This window comes from Sphaerodactylus townsendi, linkage group LG02, assembly GCF_021028975.2.
Source record: "Sphaerodactylus townsendi isolate TG3544 linkage group LG02, MPM_Stown_v2.3, whole genome shotgun sequence".
Classification (NCBI taxonomy): domain Eukaryota; kingdom Metazoa; phylum Chordata; class Lepidosauria; order Squamata; family Sphaerodactylidae; genus Sphaerodactylus; species Sphaerodactylus townsendi.
In genome coordinates this window covers 119,848,062-119,867,677 of record NC_059426.1, presented here as the reverse complement: position 1 = coordinate 119,867,677, position 19,616 = coordinate 119,848,062, and the positions used below count along the sequence as shown (strand labels likewise).

General features: G+C 43.5%; 1 protein-coding gene across 1 annotated transcript in view; it reads right to left on the bottom strand.

The window, feature by feature from the left end:
• SUSD6 (sushi domain containing 6) overlaps positions 1 to 6,460 on the bottom strand; it is a 76,333-nt gene extending 69,873 nt beyond the window's left edge. Inside the window, exon 1 of the mRNA XM_048484944.1 lies at positions 6,042 to 6,460. The gene's annotated coding sequence lies outside the window, so the exon portion shown is untranslated. The remainder of the gene's footprint in view (positions 1 to 6,041) is intronic.
• Positions 6,461 to 19,616: the final 13,156 nt, after the last annotated feature.

Here is a 19,616-nt window from a genome sequence, read left to right as displayed (position 1 = left end):
AATTAGAATACCGATTCAAGCTTTAATTTTATAATTGTATAGCAGTGAACTTTTGACAATTTCTTGATCGACTGCCTTAACACTGACATGAACATTTAACTATACATAATCCACAAGTGTTTTCAACTCAAGTTGGACAGATGTACCGTATATACTCGTGTATAAGTCGACCCGAGTATAAGTTGAGGCACCTAGTTTTACCACAAAAAACTGGGAAAACTTATTGACGTGTATAAGTCGAGGGTGGGAAATGCAGCAGCCAGCGGCACAAAGCAGGGCACCACCGCCATTCCCCCTCTGCCCCAAGGAGAAGGCAGCTGCCTTTTCTCTGGGGCAGAGGAGTTCCTTGCACAGAGCAGGACGCCGCCGCCATTCCCCCTCTGCCCCAGGGAGAAGGCAGCTGACTTTTCCTTGGGGCAGAGAGGGTTCCCTGCTCAGCCCCCCCCCCCGTGGCACCCCCCCCCCAGTTACTTTAACAAATGGAGCAGGCTTGAGAAGAGGCCTGCTGCCTCTGTTCCCTTCCAAGAAGTCATTTGGACTTGGTGGGAACCACATTTCCTAGGGTCTCCTGGGAAATGTAGTTCCCAGCAGGCCATTTCAGCCTGGAAGGGAACACAGGCAAGGCCTCTTCTCAAGCCTGCTGCGTTTGTTAAAGTAAGTGTGGGGGGGCGTCGGGGGGGGGGATCACTGACTCGCTTATAAGTCGAGGGGGGCATTTTTCAGCCTTAAAAAAGGGCTGAAAAACTCAACTTATCCGCGAGTATATACGGTATTAGTCCACAGCAAATACAGATATCTTAAAGTCTAAGAGTTGGATGTTATGACTCCATTCTACCAGGTCTGCCTCCAACACATTTTCCCATATCCTGGAGCTTTTCTTCATAAAAAAAAATTCACCAGAGGATGTCTGTGTACTTGACTTCATAGTCTACACAAAGAATCCAACTTAGAGAAAGGTACTGCAGTGTCTAACTTTAGCAGAAGGTGTATGGAAAGTATTTTGTAGTCAGGGTTATAGCAGCAATGTAAAGAAGGATATCTGTCCATTCTCCCACAGTCCTCCAGAAAAACCATTTGCTGACCTTGCCAAACCTTACTTACATGTTCCACAATCTTTCACAAACATCAGAAGAGATGCTCTAAGCATTTCTATTCAGAACTTTTTCCAATTTCCAACTGGCCTACTTCTAGATCTAAGACACAGTGTGTAACAGACTTCTCTCTGTGATACACCTCTGAAGATACCAGCCACAGATGCAGGCAAAACGTTAGGAACAAGATCTACCAGACCACGGCCACACAGCCTGGAAAACCCACCACAACCAGTTGAATCCGGCCATTAAAGCCTTTGACAATACAAAGAACAAGGTTCATTATACTATTAGATAAGATAATTAGGCATAATCAAGTATTTTAGTTTTCCCAGTCAAAGAACAATTTAACTTATTGACTATGTGCAGTGTAATCCTATACAGAGCCATTTAACCAGTGATATCAGTGGGCTTAGACTGTAGTAACTGCACAGAATTGCAGTTACTCAGCTAAGAAAGTGTTCTCTGAGGTACACTGGTATACACAGACCCTAAAATCTTGTCACCAAGAATTTCAACAAGTTGCATCAAACCTGAAGCTTTTTTTTGCCAAACTGTTTTCCCTACACAAACCTTTTAAAATACTTTTAAAAGCATTTCCTCCATGGAGTTCTGCATTGTTTTTCCCCTTTACACTCCAAAAATGTTTTATTTCCAGCCTCAAACAGTATTAAATGAAACCCTTTTGAAAATGATTCCTTAGCCTGAAACGTTTTCAAAACTTTTTCACTTGCTGTGCAATCTATTTACTATGTTTTCCATGCCTCTGTGCCATCCCCAAACCTTCTCCTCAGTGTTTTACAAACATTTCAGGTGATTTGTGCAGAAAGGACCTAAAATAAACAATAAAATCACTTCAACACCAGTTATTTTTCTTCTATAGTTAGAAATAAACACTCCCCATCCTTTAGAACAGGGGTAGGGAACCTGCGGCTCTCCAGATGTTCAGGAACTACAATTCCCATCAGCCTCTGTCAGCATGGCCAATTGGCCATGCTGGTAGGGGCTGATGGGAATTGTAGTTCCTGAACATCTGGAGAGCCGCAGGTTCCCTACCCCTGCTTTAGAAGATATCAGCTTTTGGAATAAAAATGAAATTACCTCAGTAAATACCCTACTACCTCTATGCCACATATCTACATGTCTGTAGACTGTAGATTTATACAATATAAAGAGATCCTAACGCCAGCAAATAAGAAGTAGTGGTTTATCAATAGTCTTGAGCATCAAACTGAATGGCTGTACCTGCCGAGGCTATACACATGACAGAGACAGATACCGTATAAACTCGCGTATAAGCCGAATTTTTCAGCCTTTTTTAGGCTGAAAAATGCCCCCCTCAGCTTATACGCGGGTCACCCCCTCTCCCCCGTGCAGAGCCACAGCGCTTACTTATGAGTGGCAAAGCCTCGTCCCCCTCATCCCCCTCACTAACTCACGCTTTCTTTCTTGCAGGATCAAAGTTTAAGGCGTTGTTTCAGGGAAGCTGCCGGCTTTCTTTCTTGCAAGCTCTAAGTCTACAGGGAAGCGGCCTCTCGAGGCAGCCTGTCTATGGTTTTCTTAAAAGTATTGCCCTTTTAAGAAAACCATAGACAGGCTGCCTTGAGAGGCAGCTTCCCTGTAGACTCAGAGCTTAGAATCCTGGCAGCTTCCCCGAAACAACGCCTTAAACTTTGAGCCTGCAAGAAAGAAAGCGTGAGTTAGTGAGGGGGAGGAGGCATTCTCTGCTTCGTTTTCTCCTGCTTTCAGCCACTTTCCCTCACCCCAGACCCGTGCATGCCGCCTCGCCCCTCCTTGAAAAGCCTCCCAAAGGCTTTTGGGGCACTCCTTTCCTCCAGCTGTGACTCCTTTGCCACAGCTGCCTCTTGATGGATCTTTCTCACCCTCGACTTATACGTGAGTCAATAAAATTTCCCAGTTTTTTGAGGTAGAATTGGGTGCCTCGGCTTATGTGCGGGTCGGCTTATACGCGAGTATATACGGTAGATATCAAAAGAACAAAACTACTTTGTCAGTAGACAATCTTGCATGACAGAAGTATCAGGAGCTGCACAGTGAGGGTTGATGTATTTGTATAGTGAAATATTTTTTTTAACTTCTAGCCAATCCTAGGCACTTATTAAGCTATCAATCCCCTCCCGAGTTCAACTGCAGTACATCTACACTGCCCAATACAGCACATATTTACACCTGAGCCCCATAACTGGATTGCAGACATCTTCAAAGAGAGTGAATAGGACATGGTTTTGGTGAAAAGCCCTAGACCTCATTGCAATAGCCCATGATGTAGCTTTTCCTCACCACAGCACACACAGGGCAGCCCTGGCATGTGAATCAGCTTGCTTTATATGGGCTACTTCCATGTGATCCAGATTGCTAATGATACCCAAATGGCAAAGTATGCAAACCAACTCAGAGGTGGATCCCAGAACACACATGATTGCAAAATGTTCTCTCTCTTGGCATCTACACAAAAGGAAGGGGGTAAGAATCCTGAATTTCTACCCCTGGGTTTTAATTCTTTGTTATGGACAACAATTGTAATGTTATCTTTTGAGCTGCATCCCCGGAGCCCCTCGGGGATAGGGCGGTATAAAAATCTAATAAAAATAAATAAATAAATAAATAAATTAAACATGTTTTCCATGGAAAGACAGTACAAAAGTAATCTAAACAAAAATGCTACTAATGTGATTTTAATGGGTGATGGCCATGCATGTTCAACCACATATCAACAAGTTATTACCAATAATACACACACCCTTTTCTGGCCCCCTGGACCTTTCAAACAATTTCTAACTAATAAAATACCAGTATAAGTAGAAATGTGTATATGAAAGTTGAAATTGTAAAAAGAGTAACAGAGGATACCATACTGCACAAAAATGTTGCCAATCCTTGGCATCAATTTACAAAATACTGTTCAATTCATGAAGGAAAGAAGGATTTTAATTGCTAGCATCTCTTTAAAATTACAGAAAGATGAAGTGAAAGTTTTTATCGTGACACAGAAATGAGGAAAGCAGCAAACTACAGAAACGACAAAACATGAAACAGACTATTCTGGTCACTAGCCTCGCATCATTCCTACAAATAAACTCACATGTCTATGGACCTCTAGCTTAAGGCATTTTTAAAAAAGTTAAAGCTTATGCTATTGCTTTGTATTTTATACAAAGATTAGGCCCTGCCTACATAATTTTTATAGTTCTGTACATATTTACATTTTATTTTTGACCTTGTTTGTTTGCTTCACTTCTAATTCGCTGTTCTCAGAGATGCATGTGCATTCTCTCAGCACTTTGAAGCTGCAACATGCTACTGGTGGTTCTTGCTTATAGACCTTATTATAGACCAGCACATCATTGCTCAAAGCCAAATAACTGGAACTGAAGTGACATTGTATATTTCAATAATGGCGGATTTTATACACACATAAGCTTATTGAAAAGGGAGATGCCTAATATAGACACTCAGACACCAGTACCAAGAAGCTGAGATTGGTAACGATGAAGCTATTAGCATACAGCAACCATCTGTGATAATGAAACCCACATCAATCAAGTTTCAGTCATCTAAGAAGTTGAACAGGAAAGATTCTCATACCTTGTATGAGAATACAGCATCAGGTTACTAATACGAAAAACAGCACACAGGAAAGGTATGTTACTATTTACAAAACTGACACCACAGCTGACAACAAATATTCAAACAGACTGTATTAAAGATTCTCTATTGTTCTTGCACTTGTATTTCCATAGATAATTTGTCAATGCAAAAAAAGTGCTTTTGGTAGCTTTCTTTACTTTACAAATTATGTTGATTGTAAAATACATTCGAGCTGTTAATAGAACTAAATAGAAGCACAACACAATTTTAAAGTAAAGTTTTGCAGTAAAGAAGAACTTTACATGAAACTGATGTGCTCCCTTTCTCTCAATTAGACAATAAACTTTTACTCTGTTTAGTCATATCATTCCCTCTTTCCATCTCCTCATAGGCCACTTTAAAACCAACCCAAGAATACAATTTAGTACTTCATCTTTGAAACCTATTTTTTGTCCCCATTAACAAAGAACATCATGTTTCTAGAGACTACAAAATTCAACCTTTTTTAATGTAAAAAAGCACGCTGGAATAAATCTGGTTAGTTTTAAAAGTGCCACTAGGTTTCTATTTTATTTTGCTACAATAAATTAACTCTAAGAGAGAAAAAAACACCCCACACACTATTGCAGTCTCAAGGAAACTCAGCATTTTTAAAACATTACCCAATCCGGTTACAGACCGAGACACAAAGAAATGGCACACCACCAGACCTTAACTAAGTCTTTCCATCATCACCCACTCAAGCCCTAGGAGGGTGGATTTCGCCTGGTATAAACCAGGACTCAAACCAGTCGGTCTCTTCACCTGTGGTCGCAGAGGCAACCTCGGCACAGTCCTGTCCCACATAAACCTGCATTTGAGACACTATGACCTAACTAGTCCATCCTCCAGGAAGTGCTCGACTATGGTTTAGGTAGCAGCAGCTGAAGCAGCCTTGTCCAGACAAGTTTTCCAATTTTCCCAAGCAACGGGGATTTCCTCAGTCTTCTTGGATGCTTACCAGGACTTCCAGCCACATCCCCTCCCCACCGACACAAACACACACACACACCAAAAAAAAAAATTTCGAATTTCTCTAGATCTTCTCCAGGAAGCCTCGCTTGCCCCAGGTACTCGGATTAGGTGTGCATGTTTACGAAGGGAAGAGCCGAGCAACGTTGACAAGCTCCTACCGGAGTAACCCTTAGCTCCCTTCCGCTCTGGTCCTCTTGGCTAACAAAGAACTAACCGGGGGGGGGGGGCGCGGGGAGGAGAGGAATTGGACCCGCTTGAAGCCTCTCAACCCCCGCTCCCCCTTGCAAAGTAGCCGGACTCCCTTTCTCACCCTCCCACTCTACTTACCCGGCAACCTCTCCACTGGGTCCAGGGCAAGGCAAGGCGAGCGGCTCCTCTCCCCCGTTCACTCCAAGGCACTGCGAGGGTGGGCTCTTGCAAGGCCCGCGTGCCCTCGGCTGCCTGGCGCTGAGCACGGCGGGGGAGGGGAGCCGACTCTTCTTGGCGCAGGCTTCGGTGAAGGCAACATCCGCGGCCGCAGGGACCCCCGGGCGCAAAAGTAGAAACGTCCGGCGCCCGCCCTGCCCGGTGCTCCCGCCGCTCTTCCTGCTTCCTCCAACTCCACTGCTGCTGCGGCTGCTGCTGCGGCTGCTTCTTCCTCCTCTGCGCCGCCACCTCGCCCAGCAGCAACAGCCGCCCCAAGGTTGCTCCGCCCGGGCTCTGTCGCGAGCTCGCCTCACGCGCCGGGCCTGGCGAGGAGGAGGAGAAAGGGGCGGCCCGAAGCCAGCGTTTAAAGGGACAGCCAACGCAGGGCTGCGGCAGTGGAGGGGCGGAGATTAGACCGGCTCGGGGGTGACGGCGGAGAAACTCGCGGATGGGAAAGCAGAACGGGGAAAGGGAGGAGTCTCGCCAGTCAAGCAGCCGGCCGGGCCGGCCTACGCCGGGTCGCCGCCTTCCCGCACGTGGGCAGCCGCTGCTAGATCCCTCCTCTGCCGGGATAATACGGAAAGAGTAACCCCCCCCCCCCCCGCTTTGTGTCATGCACCGCAGCAGGGAATGGCACAGACACAGCGGACAATCCTGCTTTTGCATCCCTTTCGGCCTCTTGCGTTGTTCACTGACATTATCATGAATCCTGAACGAAACGAGGTTTAAACTGTGGCATGCGCAGGGCTGGATTGCTCTGGGTTTTAAACCATCTGACCTGTTCCGAGTGCACGCTGTGTGCATGCCCAACGAATGCACGTTTCGGGATGAAAGATGGTTATTCTACAAGGGTGGCACACACACACACACACACACCCCTAAAAGACTTCTGCCTGTCAGTCAAAGTAGGCGATACTGACCTTGATGGACCAATGGTGTGACTCAGCATAAGGCACACACATAATACCTGGCCACTCACAGGAGTGATTAGATGGCCCAAAATGCGTATAATTCTAACATTACATTTTTTTTGTATTCATTCACAACATCAGCCCTAAACTATAGCTTACTTGGTTTGTACATAAATTGAGTCCTACTCACTGCAACCTCCTCTCCTTTTTCCTGCCTTTGTTTTCTCTTTTGCCACTTTCTACCAGTTTCTATTAGGAAGTTTCTTTGTATAACATACTGTCCTGTGAACAGGAGTGGATGGCCTGTGGTTACATTTCGTCCTCCCATATAACAAAAAAAATCATTATCATTATTTACTGAATTTGTAGACTGCTCTCCCCATCAAAACAGGCCCAGAACTGTTCACATCGTTATAAGAAAATGGCACAACAGCACCCACATGCATGTATACGTGTGTGTATGTATAAAATAAAACAACTGCAATTCTCATGTTCACAGACCTTTCCAAGCCTGCCTAAATGGACTCTTATTATGCACTTCACTTACCATATTTTAGAACTTCAAGAAATTCATTAGATAGTGGGGAGGGAAGGGAAGGAAGGGAAAGTGGCATAAACTTCTAATAAATATTAGGTATGATTGCATCAGTCTCCTCCCCTGTAAATTGCCTGCCAACTGAAAATTTAATCTGAGGCCCTGCTCCAAGGCCACTTCCTCAGGAGAAAGAAACAAGTCTTTCACAGTGATGCATTAGGACAGATCATTTGTTGTTTTCATATTCTCAGTTTTCCTGAGCACTTAACAGCTTTCATCTCTTGTTTATTTTTACTAGTATCAATTTTAGACTGGTTTTTATTGTTTTTGTGTTGGTTATAATATCATATTTATTATATGAATTAGTAGATTGCCTTGACAAGCATGGGAAAGGGTTTTTAAAAATGTTTTGTTTGCTAATTTCTCATATTTTCATACAGTAACAAGGTGAAAGCCTCTAAGGATATTCTATAAGCAGAAGTGTACCTACAGAAAATGGTGCCTAGGGCAAGCTCTCAAATTGCTCCCCCCCCCCAAAAAAAAACCTGACAGATAGAGAAGTGCCACATTACAGCAAGATACCATCATTGCACCAAATAACCTGGACAAGCCATGACAGCATGACAAAAACTCCGTAGTCATGAGAAAACATTCACAAAGAATTCCTGTGAAGATCTCATTCTTCCCAGGTCCAGCAATCCTAACATATGCTTTTCCAGGGTGGAAACTCCACTGAATCCAGAGACAACTGTTCTTGAGCATACATGCTCAAACAGAGGCCAGCAGACAGGAAGACAGGCAAGTCAGAGTGTGCATTGCTGATGGGGAGGGGACATACCAAAGGGGATCCTGTCTGTCACTCTAACTCTCCCATGAGATTTTTTAGTTAGTCATCCATTTTACACACCTTGGTAGAAAGCAATATATCTTCACCTGTGGAAAGTCCCATAAAGTTATAGCCAACCTATGATGATGCCATAGGGTTTTCAAGACATGTGGCATGCAGAGGTGGTTTGCCATTGCTACCTCTGTTTGACAACCCTGAGTTTCTTTGGGGGTCTACAATCCCAGTACTAACTGTCTAGAACTGATCCTAAGGTCTGATGAGATGGGACTAGCCTGGGCCTTCAGCTTGAATAGGGCAAAGAACAACTCAGACATAAGAATTAGTTTGCCCTGATCTGGATGGCCCAGGTTAGTCCAACCTCACCAGATCTCAGGAGTTAAACAGTGTCAGCCCTGGCTAGTACTTGGATGGGAGACCAACAAAAAGAATACCAGGCTTGCTATGCAGTGGAAGGCAATGGCAAACCGTCTGTTAGTCTCTTGCTTTGAAAAGTCTACAAGAGGTCACCATAAGTTGGCTGCGACTTGATGGCACTTTACATACACACATTAATTAATTCATAAAAGGGTTTTTTCTCACATCCTGACTAGTGGTCTTTTAATGCTATGAAGGTAACCATATCCTCCTCATCTTCTCTGTCAGCCAAGCACTTAATGTACATGAACGAGAAATACTGTTTATTTGTTTCTTGACAGAGAGGCCAAGTTTGCAGATGATATTTGGTCTACATAGAGATAACAGCAGGGTTACATGTATGCTTGTCCTGGGAATACCACCCCAAATGGCATCCCTGTGGTGATTTCACCTCCTTCTTGACATAATATCTAGGAGTATTCACCATGCAAATCAGCAGTGTCATGTTGAAATTTTTTCTGCTCAAAATATTAGCAGCAGTAGCGTAAAACAGGTGGGATAACTCACAGCTTGATTGTTCTCTGAGACATGGCAGATACTCCCAGGAAGAAAGAGAAATTGCTTCAGGGATGCCAATTTGTGTGGAATCTCCATGGTGGGTAGAATACTTTGTTCTGGCCATGCCTGGTGCCCCCCCCCCCCACCACCACCTGTAGGCTCTCACCTGGGTTCATGCTTCCCCCCAGCAGAGTGAGTGGCAGGGGGTCAGTTTGAGTGGTGCCTGGGGCTTAAGCTCCTTCATGCCCAGGGTAGCTACACCCATGTCTATAAGGGTATAGGAAGGGTGATAAATACCCCAGAGGACAGGGTCAGAATTCAAAATGACCTGGTAAAATTAGAGAGCTGGGCCCAAACTTATAAAATGAATTTTAACAGAAACAAATGTAAGATATTACATTAGGCAGAAAAAATGAAATGCACAGATAAAGGATGAGTGACACCTGGCTTGACAACAATACATGTGAAAAAAATCTGGGAGTCTTAGTAGACCACACACTAAATATGAGTCAGCAGTGTGATGTGGCAGCTGAGAAAGCCAATGTAAGTCTGAGCTGCATCAACAGGAGTACAGTATCTACCTGCAGCTCTCCAGATGTTCATGGACTACAAATCCCATCAGCCCCTGCCAGCATGGCCAATTGCCAGCAGACCCAATTGGCCATGCTGGTGTGGGCTGATGGGAATTGTAGTCTATGAACATCTGGAGAGCCATAGGTTGCAGACCCCTGATAGATTAACCGATATAATAATACCACTCTATTCTCACTGCTCAGACCTCACATGGAATATTGTGACCAGTTCTGGACACAACAATTCAAGAAGGATATCGACAAGCTGGAACAGGTCCACAAGATAACAAAAGGTCTGAATGCATGCCCTATGAGGAGTGGTTTAGGGAGTTAGGTATGTTTAGTCTGGAGAAGAGAAGGTTAGGGGTGACATGATAGCCAAGTTTAAATGTTTGACGGGATGTCATATTAAAGATAGAGCAAGTTTGTTTTCTGCTGCTCCAAAGACTAGGACAAAGAGTAATGGATTCAAAGTACAGGAAAAGAGATTTCACCTAAACATTTCGAGGAACTTCCTGATGATAAGGGCTGTTTGACAGTGAAATACACTGGCTTGGTGTGCGGTGGAGTGTCCTTCTTTGGAGGTTTTTAAACAGAGACTGGATGGTCATCATAAGAACATAAGAACATAAGAACTAGCCTGCTGGATCAGACCAGAGTCCATCTAGTCCAGCATTCTGCTACTCGCAGTGGCCCACCAGGTGCCTTTGGGAGCTCACACGCAGGATGTGAAAGCAATGGCCTTCTGCTGCTGCTGCTGCTGCTCCTGAGCACCTGGTCTGCTAAGGCATTTGCAATCTGAGAACAAGGAGGATCAAGATTGGTAGCCATAGATTGACTTCTCCTCCATAAATCTGTCTCAAGCTACCTTTTAAAGCTATCCAGGTTAGTGGCCATCACCACCTCCTGTGGCAGCATATTCCAAACACCAATCACACGTTGCGTGAAGAAGTGTTTCCTTTCTATTAGTCCTAATTCTTCCCCCCCAGCATTTTCAATGAATGCCCCCTGGTTCTAGTATTGTGAGAAAGAGAGAAAAATTTCTCTCTGTCAACATTTTCTACCCCATGCATAATTTTATATAGACTTCAATCATATCCCCCCCTCAGACGTCTCCTCTCCAAACTAAAGAGGTCCCAAACGCTGCAGCCTCTCCTCATAAGGAAGGTGCTCCAATCCTTCAATCATCCTCGTTGCCCTTCTCTGCACTTTCTCTATCTCTTCGATATCCTTTTTGAGATGTGGCGACCAGAACTGAACACAGTACTCCAAGTGCGGTCGCACCACTGCTTTATATAAGGGCATGACAATCCTTGCAGTTTTATTATCAACTCCTTTCCTAATTATCCCCAGCATAGAGTTTGCCTTTTTCACAGCTGCCATGCATTGAGTTGACATTCCCATGGAACTATCAACTAAGACGCCCAAATCCCTTTCCTGGTCTGTGACTGATAGCACTGACCCCTGCAGCGTGTATGTGAAGTTTAGATTTTTTGCCCCTATGTGCATCACTTTACATTTAGCTACATTGAACTGCATTTGCCATTTCTGAGCCCACTCAACTAATTTATCAAGGTCCACTTGGAGCTCTTCGCAATCCTTTGTGGTTCTTACCACCCTACATAATTTGGTATCATCTGCAAACTTGGCCACCACACTACCCACCCCTACTTCCAGGTCATTTATGAATAGGTTAAAGAGCACTGGTCCCAAAACGGATCCTTGGGGGACACCACTCTCTACATCTCTCCATTGTGAGAACTTCCCATTTATACCCACCCTTTGTTTCCTGTTCCTCAACCAGTTTTTAATCCATAGGAGGACTTCCCCTCTTATTCCTTCATTGCTGAGTTTTCTCAACAGTCTCTGGTGAGGAACTTTGTCAAAAGCCTTTTGGAAATCCAAGTAGACAATGTCCACTGGTTCCCCCTTATCCACATGTCTGTTTACACCCTCAAAGAACTCTAGTAAGTTTGTAAGACAGGACTTGCCTCTACAAAAGCCATGCTGACTCTTCCTCAGCAGGTCTTGCTTTTCTACATGTTTTATAATTTTATCTTTAATGATAGATTCTACTAATTTACCAGGAACAGATGTCAAACTGACTGGCCTGTAATTTCCCGGGTCCCCCCTAGACCCTTTCTTAAAGATTGGTGTGACATTGGCCATCTTCCAGTCTTCAGGGATGGAGCCTGATTTCAGGGATAAGTTGCATATTAATGTGAGAACATCAGCAATTTCATGCTTGAGCTCTTTAAGAACTCTTGGATGAATGCAATCTGGGCCAGGGGATTTGGTAGCATTTAGTTTATCAATGGCTGTCAGAACTTCTTCCTTGTCTACCACTAACTTCGCTAGTTCCTCGGATTCACCTCCTAAGAAGCTTGGTTCAGGTGCAGGAATTTTCCTCACCTCCTCTTGGGTGAAGACAGATGCAAAGAATTCATTCAGCTTCTCTGCAATCTCCCTGTCATCTTTTAGCACACCCTTTGTTCCTTTGTCATCTAACGGGCCTACCGCTTCCCTAGCTGGCTTCCTACTTTTGATGTACTTGAAGAACTGTTTGTTGCTAGTCTTGATGTTCGCAGCCATGCGTTCCTCATAATCCTTTTTTGCCTCCCTTACAGCTAACTTGCTTCTCTTTTGCCACCATTTGTGTTCTCTCTGGTATTCTTCATCAGTTAAGTTGAACTTCCATTTTCTAAAAGACATCTTTTTTTTCCTAATAATTTCCTCAACCTCCCTTGTTAACCATGGTGGCTTTCTTTTGGACTGGGCGCTGCCTTTCCTAACCTGCGGAACACATTCCAGCTGAGCTTTTAAGACTGTGTTTTTAAATAACCTCCAAGCACCTTGGACATCCCTCATGGGTGTTTTGATTGTGTATTCCTGCATGCTATGGGGCTGGGCTTGATGGCCTTTGTGGTCTCTTCCAACTCTGTGATTCTTTATAGAGGTTTTAATCTTGTACTTATGCAGCATAGAAGGACCATGAATCTATTCCTCTGTTATGATTTCCCATGAATTCAAACACATAGTGTCAGGCTTTAAAATCCTGTACGGAGAAAGCCCACTGTGATTCGTCATGTTCTGCTTCAGATCAAATCAACCCATGTGACTATGTTTAGGATTAATGCTTTGATGGTTGTGATCATTTTCCAGTTTTCCAATCTGTAGGAATTTTTTACCAGCTTGAGGCTGGGGGGTAGGGCTGGGGGGCAGACAGACATATTAAACAAGTAACTCTCCTCTTCCACAGTCTGAAGTGATTCAGCCTATTGTATCTCTTCAAGGTTCCATAATCTGCATATGTGGACAAACCTGACCCTAGACAAGATGGTACTAATAGTGTTTGGGGATGCCAATATCATAGAGGATTGATCTTATTTTGGATACCCTGAAAATATTAGTTCTTGGAACAAATGTGTTTATTTATTCTAAAATATTTGTATTTCACTTTTCTTGCAAGCCGCAGGACTAAAAGCAGATTAACAGTTAGGAGATACTTTTTTGGGTTGGGTTTTTTTGTATTTTTGAGAGAGATAAGCATATGTTGTGGCAAAAAGTGCCTTTTTTCTGATGCACCTGCTTAAATTATTTCCTTCCCTTATAGATCCAGCAAATCTGATCATGCAACACAAACTTTGCTAATAGATTACTGTAACATGGTCTTCATGGGGTTGTCCTTGAGACAATCAAAATTTGCTTTTCTAATTTTCATCTGTGAATAGGTTGTGTCTTTGTCAATGGTTTGCATTTGTTATATGACTGGACTGAGCTCATAACAGTTGATGTGTGTTAATGTGGTATTTGTTTTAATCTTTTGTTAGTCATAATTTTGGGAAATGTATCAAGTATGTTTTATGTTTCTGTGTATTACAATTACTTGCAAGAAAACATGATGTGACCACCATGTTAAAATGTGTTTGAACTACTACTGCAAATCAGTGAAGGGTATAATGATTATTGAAAAGGCAACACAGCTTTGCCCGGACAAAAAAAGGACGATTTTTAGCTGAAACACTTGAATATTTTATTTTAAAAACCTAATGTGCATATGTTTCAGAATGTAGTGGCTATATGAGTCCTCAGGGTACGTCACCAAATTTCAGCAACATCATGTGCATCATAGCCTGTCTGATATAGGAACTAGAATGTGGAACCATGGATCCTGGTAACATAGTTCTCATCTGAGAGCTTGGTAAAAAAAAAACAACCCTTAAAAACCACAGTCTGTGATTTTATTACATTCCTTATTTTTTAAAGAAAATCTTTGTCAGTCAACAAATTGAAAAAGTTCTGGTTCCGGTTTGCATGCAGGCGGCTGTGTGAGGGATGAGCTCCATTAAGGACAGTCAAATAACTCTATTTTTACATTCCTGAATCCCTTTCCAAGCCACTGAATTATCTACTCAAAGCAGGCTGTTATCCAAGTGCTGCGGAGTGTTTATTTTACTATCTTCTTACCTCTTCCTTTTTACTTGAGAGGTTCCAAGGTCGACACAGTAATTAACGGCTCCAATCCTGAGCAAGCGTAAATTTCTATTCTATCAACTAATTTATCTCTGCCACCCTGTCACTCAGCAATTAGTCATGACTATTAATTAATCCAAATCCTGCATATCAAAGAGGAAAATAAGCTCAGTGTCCCCAGCTGTTTCAGACCAGCCTAAATTAAAACAATGCAAAATAACCTCTTCTGCCCTTTTAACAACACCAGATCAACAGAATGAAATGATCTGCACTACTGAAATGACCCACACTACTGAACTCCCAGAGGGAGAGAAAGCCTCTGAAATTGGCTGCAACTCACAGCTTATGTCTGCACCCAGCCAAGAGCTATCTGCAGGCATAACTCCAGAGCTTCCTGGCCACCCTGTACCCCCTGAGGAAGAAACTGCTGCTTTCTCCTCCACTGACTTTTCCTCCAGGGTGCTTTTTGAACTTGCTGACCAGTGCCTTTTAACTGCTAAATCTTTACAAATGGTAATGGGAAAGCTGGATATGATAAACAAGAAACTTGACAATCTCATGAAATCACATACTCAATTATTGCTCTCCCATGAGACTTCCAACCAGTTTGTCAAATCTTCTAGCCAGCCTCTTACTGCCTGCTCTGATCTAGAAGTTTCTGCCCCTACTCCTATTGGGTCTACAGTGATTCCCACTGATGCCCACAAAACTATATCCTCCCTTCCCAGTGGGATGTTGCAACCTATGAATCACTGTGGCATTGATTCAAGCTGCAAGGAACTTGCTGCTTCTTATCCTCTCACCCACTATGATTGTCTTAGATGTTTTTAAGCACAATGGACGGACCTAAAACTGGGAAAGCTAGTTTTAATCTTAATTCAGTTTTTCGGCTCTATTCTCAACCCACAGTGACTGCAGTTGAAATTTTATCCCGGACAGACCAGAGGTGGGATCCAACCAGTTCTCATCACTTCTCTAGAAGTGGTTACTAATTTTTTCTGAGTGCCGAGAAGGGGTTACTAAAGCAACCTCCCTGCCCAAGAGGGACTGGAGGTGCATGTGTGCGGCGGCGCCACTGTTTGAATCCCACCACCATCGGAACCTGTTATTAAAATTTTTGGATCCCACCACTGGGATGGACGTATACATGAGATATCTGCTTAATTTCTCCAAGCTAACCCACCAAATTTTCTAATGAGACACAAGTCTGTGCTAAATGCCCATGATGTGATCCCTCATCATGTTTTCAAAAATCCTAACGTCATTCCCTCCTTCAAAATGTTAATAAACTCCAAGGCTACCAAAAATCAACTCAGTTCAGCAATTCTCAATCCCACTCGGTTCTGATGATCTCACAAAAAGACTTGACAGACTTCTCTATGGAAACCGAGACTGCAGACACCAATACAGATCCTACGAGGGCATATTTGTCTCCAATTTGCTCACGCTCCACTGCAACTAACCCAAACTTCTCTTCTCCATCACCCTATGATAATATAAATGCAAGCCAAATTTTAGCCACCAAGATCCAGTCTGAGGTTGGATTATCCCACCCTTTGCAACCCCTACACATGAAGAACTCATGCATTTTCCATGACACAGAGGGTGTTTTTACAGACAATTGTTCCATCAGAATGACCATCCATAGCGTCTGAAACCCAGCCCATTCTTTGTATGTCATGGAACATCACCGGCTGGCATAGGCTCACTGGGGACGAAAATTTCAATGATTTCTTGTCTACTTTTGACCTCATTCTTCTGCAAGAAACCTGGTGTCCTGAAGCAATCTATATATATAAAAAGCTAACCATCCATTTGTTGGTGACTCCCTAATGCCGAAACGGCTGGACGGATCGCCCCCAAATTTTCATATGACATCCCTCCCTGTTGCGGGCAGGTAATTGGATCTTCAAATCGTCGAAAGTCCATACCTGAGCCAGGTAAAATGTCTTTTTCCTGGCAAACCAGGCCATGAAGCTGACTGTGTTTAACTGTCACCCTTAGAATGTTCATGCAGCCTGTCTGTCTGTGGCCTGAGGGCTTGGTATGAGGGCTTAGAACAGTGGTGGTGAACCTTTGGCACTCCAGATGTTATGGACTACAATTCCCATCAGCCCCCACCAGCATGGCCAATTGGCCATACTGGAAGGGGCTGATGGGAATTGTAGTCCATAATATCTGGAGTGCCAAAGGTTCGCCACCACGGGCTTAGAATGTTCGTGCAGATGGCCAGAGATGAGCAGTGAAAACAGTAAATAGGTAACACTGTTAGGTAATACGACTGGAAGTGAAACACATACACACTTTGCCATGTGAGATGTCAGGTGGGGTTCCCCCCACACACACATGCAGGTAACTTTCACTCTCTGTGCCCCACCCACTACTACCAACACACATACTCTCATCCACATCCAGCTCATCCTCACACACCTCACTCTGCCCTCCCTCACATCCAACCACCACTTACCCACTTCCTCACCCATATTCACCACAGCTCTCTTTTACTTAAAGCAAGCTGGAGTTTGCCTTTTTCTTCTAAGAAAATCCGTGGGGTGGGGGTGAACCAACACTACTGCCTCTGCTTCTTTTGCATGTGGCCCTTTAAAAACCCAGGGATCTGGATTCGATCTGAGTGCCTCACCACCCTGCCTCTGCTGCCTGACTGGGATAGCCTCCTTGCCCCAGTTCTGCCTTACCCAAGCCAGGACTGTGCGTCTTGAGTCAACAAATCCTAAAGGTTGATGATGATAAGTCAACAAAAACTAAAGAAGTCTATTTTAAACCACAAAAAAAGTTGCAAGGAATTCCCATTTATGCACAACAGCCCATGACAAGACATCTGCATCACCTGAATGTCATCTGGTGAGTGGGAATGTCCACAGAACTATACATTAAAAAAAAAATAGCTGAGGACACAAAGTGTGAAATTCTTAGTTCCCTTTTCTGGTACAAGCCTTCATAACGATTTCTTCTTCCCTCTGATGCATACCTTTTGTGCCCAAAACAACAGTGCAAAAATAGTGTTGAAAAGATGGAAACAACTCCTAGATTATACAAAGTACATATATAACGTCACCTGCCAAATATACCCTCAGAAGCCATGAACAGCTCTTCCTATTGCATTGTGGTATTTAAATTTATGGTATGCTGTACGATGACCTCATGCACAGCAGACCTTTAACTCACGCTGTCATCCACAACTGAGCAAACAAGTTCCCCAGTTCTCATCTCCATTTTATTCAAAAGAATCGATTCTCAGCTCAAGCATTTTTTTTTCCATAAATGGTCACAGTCAATCGAGTCCAAGGTGATATTTAGGTCAAAGAAGGCCACAAATAATTTGTCCCTTTTCAGTTTTGTATATTTCTCCCTTTAAAAGGATAGGACAATGCAATGATCCAAGGTGGTTCCTCCTTTCTTAAACCAAATCTGCTCAGATGTTTTTTGTTGCACCCCAATTTGTAAGTCTGATGGCGAAATGCTTGCCTAAAGCTTGCCTACAAAAGATAGCAAGCTAACATGACAAGCTAACATGACATGACATGGCTGATCAATATTACCTTTTCTGTGAATTGGAGTTATCATAGTATTTAGGTATATTTCCAGTTTGATCAACAAATGTGAAAAAAACATGCCAACAAGTTTGCCCAGCAGTCCTTATGATGTAAAAGAAGTTCAGGTGGGATTCCATTGGGGCCTGGAGACTTTCCTGCTCATAATGATCATAACAGCATCAGTATCTCATCTACCTGGTATATTTGTATAATTTATTATTTATTTGTTTGTTTGTTTGTTCGATTTGGTATACCGCCCTATCCCCAATGGGCTCTGGGCGGGGTACAACATAAGACATCATACATAAAATCATCATAAAACACAAGTATCACAGGAGGAGTGAATAAATAACTAGTCAATAAATAAGCCTATGGTTAATGCTCAAGCTCCATGAACTATAAAAATTAATCCCATTAAAACAATGGTTATTTCATAACACCGGCGTCCCGCGATAAACCCTTACTTGAACCCTCCCAAAAAGGAGGAGGAGGGGAACAGTGGGTCCCAATGATGTTAAGGGGCCCATATGAAGCAGAGAGGGGGGGGGGGCACACTCAGCAACTGGTCTTTCCAAAGGCCTGGTGGAACAACTCAGTCTTACAGGCCCTGTGGAAATCGCCAAGGTCCTGCAGGGACAGCTGGAGGAAGAGTGTTCCACCAAGCCGGAGCTGGAGCCAGAGCCGTAAAGGCCCTGGCCCGAGTGGAGGCCAGCCGCATCATTGAGGGGCCAGGGACCTCCAGTAAATTGGCCTCTGCCGAACGCAGAGGCTGAGCCGGGATATATGGGGTAATGCGGTCCCGAAGGTACGAGGGTCCCAGGCCGCATAAGGCCTTAAAGGTCAACACCCACACCTTGAAGATGATTCGGAACTCGACTGGAAGCCAATGCAGGCGGCGCAGCACAGGCTGAATATGATCTCGAAAGGCGCCCCCTGTGAGCAAGCGAGCCGCCGCATGCTGAACCAGTTTTAACTTCCGAATCAAACGCAAGGGAAGGCCCCCGTAGAGCGAGTCTAAAACTTACCAATATAAACATAATTTTCTGTAAGAAGAAATGCAAGTATACCCAACACTTGAAAGAGTTGCAAACTACAATGGTGTATATATCTTTAAATGTTGCTATTTGAGAAGTAGGTAAAGATGATCACCTGTACAAGCACCGGGTCATTACTGATCTCTGGGGTAACATCACATCACATTTACTGGGCATTTATTTATAGGGTGGTTTGCCATTACCTTCCTGAGTCATCTCTGTTTCACCTTTAGCAAGCTGGGTACAAATTTTAGAAGGATGGAAGGTTGACTCAACATTTACATGGCTGCCTGAAACGAACTTCCATCAAGCTCAGGTGATGAGTAGAACTTTGACCGCAGTACTGCAGGTTACCACTCTGTGCCACGGGGCTCCTCATCTGACAAGTGGGGGGGGGGGGGAAGCTGAAGGTAGAAAACAAATTCTGTACTTATAGAAACAACATGAACATATATCATTTGGACAGAAACTCTCTCATAGAATTACAATAAGTAGGACTGCCAGCATTTTGGGATGTTAAACTATATGACACTGAAACCACTGAACCCTTCAATAATGAGCTGTCATTAAACACGTAGAATTTTCATTGTTACCAAAATTATTTATAATTCAACAAAAAAAATTCTTGAAAATATTGTATATGTATCCAATACAAGAAG